Source organism: Salvia miltiorrhiza, chromosome 4 (genome assembly GCF_028751815.1).
Source record: "Salvia miltiorrhiza cultivar Shanhuang (shh) chromosome 4, IMPLAD_Smil_shh, whole genome shotgun sequence".
Taxonomy (NCBI): Eukaryota; Viridiplantae; Streptophyta; class Magnoliopsida; order Lamiales; family Lamiaceae; genus Salvia; species Salvia miltiorrhiza.
The window spans coordinates 4,182,035-4,187,613 of record NC_080390.1 but is presented as its reverse complement, the minus strand read 5'-3'; the positions used below and the strand labels follow the sequence as shown (position 1 = coordinate 4,187,613).

Below are 5,579 nucleotides of genomic sequence, written 5' to 3'. Positions count from 1 at the left end.
TCACCTATAGAGGGGACTACGATCACGTCACATTGTTGCTCTAACCTAGAAATAGAGTTAGGGACTTTTAAAGTGGTCGCAAACAACTTGAATCTTATGCCTATGTGGGACACAGATATAATTTTAGGCATGGATTGGTTAACTGAGAATTATGCCACAATCCGTTGTAATGAGAGGCAAATTTCTTTCCAACCCCCAGGAAAAGAACCAACGAGTTTTCATGGAATTAGTATGGGTAGGAGGGTACCCGTAATTTCAGCGCTGCAAGCAAGGAAGATAATGAAAAAGAAGGGTTCTCAAGCCTATCTTGTTTATTTGAGTGGAGAAGTTAAGGGTACGAAAACAATAGATGAAGTAGCAGTTGTACGGGAATTCCAAGATGTTTTTCCGGAAAAGTTGCCCGGGTTACCACCAAATCGACAAATAGAGCTTGCAATTGATTTGGAACCTGGATCTGCCCCAATATCAAAGGCACCTTATAGAATGGCTCCAAAGGAACTGGAAGAATTAAAGATTCAACTTCAAGAACTGTTGGACCTAGGTTTTATCAGACCTAGTGTATCACCATGGGGAGCACCGGTACTTTTTGTGAAAAAGAAAGACGGCACAATGAGAATGTGCATTGATTACCGTGAGATCAACAAAATCACGCTCAAGAATAAATATCCGTTGCCGAGGATTGAAGATTTGTTTGATCAACTGAAGGGTGCAAGTGTATTCTCAAAAATCGATTTAAGATCTGGATACCATCAGTTGAAAATCAAACAGGAAGACATCCCTAAAACCGCATTTAGAACGAGATATGGACATTACGAATTTGTAGTTGTACCATTCGGATTGACGAATGCCCCAGCGATATTTATGGACCTCATGAACCGAGTCTTCCACCCATACCTAGATAAATTTATTCTAGTGTTCATTGATGATATCTTGGTTTATTCTCAAAACCAAGCAGAACATGAAAAACATTTAAGAATAGTTCTAGAAACACTAAGAACGGAACAACTTTATGGGAAGTTTAGCAAATGTGAATTCTGGCTCAATGAAGTAACATTTCTTGGACATGTTGTGTCATCCGAGGGAATCAAGGTGGACCCTGCGAAAGTACAGACGGTACAAGAGTGGAAAATGCCAACTAACCCTAATGAAATAAGGAGTTTCTTCGGCTTAGCAGGGTATTACAGAGGATTTTCGAAAATAGCAAGACCCATGACACAATTGCTCAGAAAGGGAAGTAAGTTCACATGGACAGGCGAATGTGAGGAAAGCTTCCAAGAACTAAAAAGAAAATTGACTACAGCACCAGTTCTAGCCGTACCAGAAGCTAATAAAGGTTATGACATCTACACTGATGCATCAAAGAGTGGACTAGGTTGTGTATTAATGCAAGAAGGAAGAGTGATAGCCTATGCATCTCGACAACTTAGGCCTCACGAATTGAACTATCCTACGCATGACCTAGAGTTAGCAGCAGTAGTGCATGCGCTAAAGATTTGGAGACATCACCTTTATGGAGTACGATGTGAAATCTTCACAGACCACAAAAGTCTAAAATACTTCTTCGAGCAAAAGGATTTGAACATGAGACAAAGAAGGTGGCTCGAATTAGTAAAAGATTACGATTGTGGAATAAACTACCACCCTGGCAAAGCTAATGTGGTTGCTGATGCTTTAAGTCGTAAAACTCAACCACAGTTGGGATTTTTCCTTACTCAGGAGAAAGAACTAGTAGAAAATTTTAGTAGAATGAGTTTAGAAGTGGTACAACCCCCGCATACGACGCAATCCATCATAGCAGCAATTGTGGCAGAACCAAATCTTCGAGAAAGAATTGTCAATGCGCAAAGGAAAGATGAAATGTTAGAGAAATTGCGCTTGAAAATCAGAACAGACAAACCCACAGGTTATGAGGAAGCCGCTGATAATGCCATTATGTTTGAAGGAAGATTGTGTATTCCATGTGATGAGGAGCATAGAAATACAATCATGAGTGAAGCTCATGACACACCTTACACCGCTCACCCTGGAAGTACGAAAATGTATCAGGACATGAAGAAGAAGTTTTGGTGGGACGGAATGAAGAGAGACATAGCTTCTTACGTTGAGAGGTGTTTGACATGTCAGCAGGTGAAGGCGTTGCACCAACGACCTTATGGAAAGCTACAACCGTTACCGATTCCAGAATGGAAATGGGACCATATTACGATGGACTTCGTTACTAGTTTACCCAAATCAAGAGGAAACCACACTGCTATCTGGGTAGTCGTAGATCGACTAACGAAGTGTGCCCACTTTATACCAATTTCTATTACTTATGGATCAGACAAACTAGCTCAATTGTATGTACGAGAGATTGTACGCCTCCATGGAATACCTATGTCAATCACTTCGGACAGGGATTCAAGATTCACCTCTCGATTTTGGACTAGTTTGCAGAAAGAGTTAGGCACTCAGTTGAATTTTAGTACTGCCTTCCATCCACAAACAGATGGACAGACGGAAAGAACAATTCAAACACTGGAGGATATGCTAAGAGCAGTAGTGTTGGATAGAGGCGGTGCTTGGGAATCAATATTACCACTGATTGAATTTGCCTATAATAACAGCTATCAAACAACCATTGATATGGCACCATACGAGGCATTGTATGGAAAGAAATGCAGGTCGCCACTTTCTTGGGATGAAGTAGGCGAGAGAAAGAATCTAGGGCCGGACGCAGTTAATGAAATGATTGAAATTATCCGACAGGTTCGGATAAGAATGAAAGAGGCCCAAAATAGGCAAAAATCCTATGCAGATACACGCCGAACTGAACTACAGTTTGAAGTAGGAGATAAAGTTTTTCTGAAGGTATCTACATCAAAGGGAATAGTTAGATTTGGCGTGAAGGGAAAACTCAAACCTCGTTTTGTGGGACCCTATGAAATCTTAGAGAGAATAGGCCAAGTTGCTTATAGATTGGCTTTACCACCAAGTTTCGGGAATGTTCATGATGTGTTTCATGTATCGCAATTAAGGAAATACGTGTTCGACCCCAAACACGTAATTCATCAGGATGAGATAACCTTGAGTCCAGACTTGATTTATGAAGAAAGACCAGAAGCTATCCTGGATCGAAAGACACAGGATTTAAGAAATAAATCAATCGTACTGGTGAAGGTTTTGTGGAGACATCACGATCAGGAAAAAGCAACATGGGAACTGGAAGACAAAATGCGAGATAAATACCCGAAGTTGTTTAACTAGGTACGCAAATTTCGGGACGAAATTTTTATTTAGAGGGGTAGGATGTAGTAGCCCCACCGTATTTATACTATTGTTGATTATATAATTAAGTTCACATATTATATTCTAATATAGATAGTCGTCAAATAGAGGACCGTAGTAATCCAATTTCTATATGGGATTAGCTGATTAAATAAGAAATATAGATTCAATTATTCATATTATTATTTGGGTAGCCCAATCCATATATGTAGGTTTAGTTTCAGCCCAATAGTGTTATTATTTGGGCCTAGGACTTTATATGGTAACTACAGTCCAATTATTATTATTTATAAATTCAGTTTTTAGATTAGCCCAATAACTGTTATTGGCCCAAAGTGTAATAGGAAGCCCAATTTCATTAACCCAACTGTTATGCTATTCTTGAATAAATTGATCAGATCAAATTGGCTGCATTTATCCTGTGAAGAAACAAGATTTTTGTGAAAGAACACGTAGAGCATGATACTACACGTATCTTCCAACTTTACACTCAGCTCTCAATTTTACACCCAGCTAAATCCATCAAACCGACTCAAACGAGTATAAATACGATGAGTTACCATAAATCTCATTTTTTTTCCCCATTCTGCAAACTCCAAACAGTAAAGTAAATATCCATCCAAAAGCAAAAATCATCCCCAGCAGTCAGCAAACAAGCAGGTAGTATTCTTCCTACAACTCAATGATTCACTCGTAGGTAGTAATCAAAAATAGCAGAGATAATATCAATTTCCTTTAACATTTACAGAATACATCTAGTTACAACAGTTTATAAATCAATAATAATCCAAATAGAAGGCTGAGTCTTTAAAAATCAATAATAATCCAAATAGAAGGCTGAGTCTTTAAAAAGGGAGTCTTGGGCTGTAGATGAACTGCCGATGAAACCATCTCAACTCATCTTGAATCACCGATTCCTGGAACAGAAAATAGTTTGAGATCTATTATTTTGTAATGTTAAAATTGAAATAAAAAAATTAGATTGGAAGTTTGCTGGAATGAGATTTTGAATTGGGAATTAGTAGTAGCAGCAGCAGCCGCGAGCCACCACAGCGGAGGCATGGCTGGCGGCGGTGGCCACCGGCGCCACGGCGGCCGTGGTGGCTACTGACAGCAGAGAGAGGTTGAGCGAGAAAGATAGAGAGGGAGATTAAACCAGGGAGATAGAGAGTGAAATAAAAAGAGACGGTTAGAACGAGATGGAGGGAGAGAGGGGAGAGCAGGGCGGCGGCGACCCCCGGCGCTGCATGCGCCGTCGCGGCTCGCAGCGGCCGCCGCGGCCCGACCAGAAAGGAGAGAGAGATCGAGATAGAGGGAGATCGAGAGAGGAGCAGAGAAAGGAAGAAAGAAAATGAGAGAGAGAGATGGGGAGGCTTACCTGAAACAGAGGACGCGGCGGCACGACAAAGACGACGGCGGTGGAGGCAAACCTCGCCGGAGAGACGAATTCCAGAGGGGAGGAAGAGAGGTAGAAACCCTAGATCTATTTCAAATTCAGGAAATAAAGAAAACCCTAGATCTATTTCAGATTCAGGAAAAGGGAAAGAAAGAAAGAAAGAAAAAAAGGTGAAAGAGAAGAGGCCGACCTCGCCGCGCCGGAGGCGGCGGAGGCCGGCGACGCTCGCCGGGAAAGAGAGAGACAGAGAGAAGCGGTAGGGAATGAAGAAAGAGGAGATACGTAATGAAGGAAGATTTAATTTATATTGTATAAGGTTTAACTTATTAAATAGAGATGATGATAATTATAATTGGGCTTGTAATAATTTTTTTTAGCCTATTAAATCTCCATGGGCTTGGTTAAATAAGTTCTGGAGGGCCTATTAATATTTCTAGTGGACTTAATTAAAATTGGGCCTTGATAGTAAGTTGGAAGATGGATTTAATTTAGTTAATTGGATCCTTAATTTATTTATTGGATTAAGTTTATTATTATTTGAGCCCAATAATTTATGTAAATATGATTAGCTATTCATTAATTTAAAAAATAGAATTATTTTAGATTATATCTATAAACGATTATAGCTATTCACTAATAATTAAAAGTGATTAATTAAAGTGTTCAAACATATAGAATTCTTTTAAGTAGCTATTAATAATTTATTATCCTAAATATTTATGCATAAATTAGATACTAGATTATGAGAGAATTAAGTACTAAAAAGAAGAGGAAAAATAGGACTTATATCTATTTTAAGTTCATATTTAATTATTAATTAGAATGGGTACCGCATTTGAATCTATGTTGGTATTTGTTGATAAGGTTGCCAAATGACAATTAGTTTTCAGTCCATATTTAAAAGAATATCCCTTAA

General features: G+C 39.1%; 1 long non-coding RNA gene across 1 annotated transcript; it reads right to left on the bottom strand.

The window, feature by feature from the left end:
- Positions 1-3,968: 3,968 nt before the first annotated feature.
- Positions 3,969-5,126, bottom strand: LOC131022265 (uncharacterized). The gene is made up of 2 exons (XR_009101196.1): positions 4,646-5,126; positions 3,969-4,184 (listed from the first exon to the last, which is right to left on the bottom strand). It is a non-coding gene; the product is annotated as an uncharacterized LOC131022265 (long non-coding RNA).
- Positions 5,127-5,579: the final 453 nt, after the last annotated feature.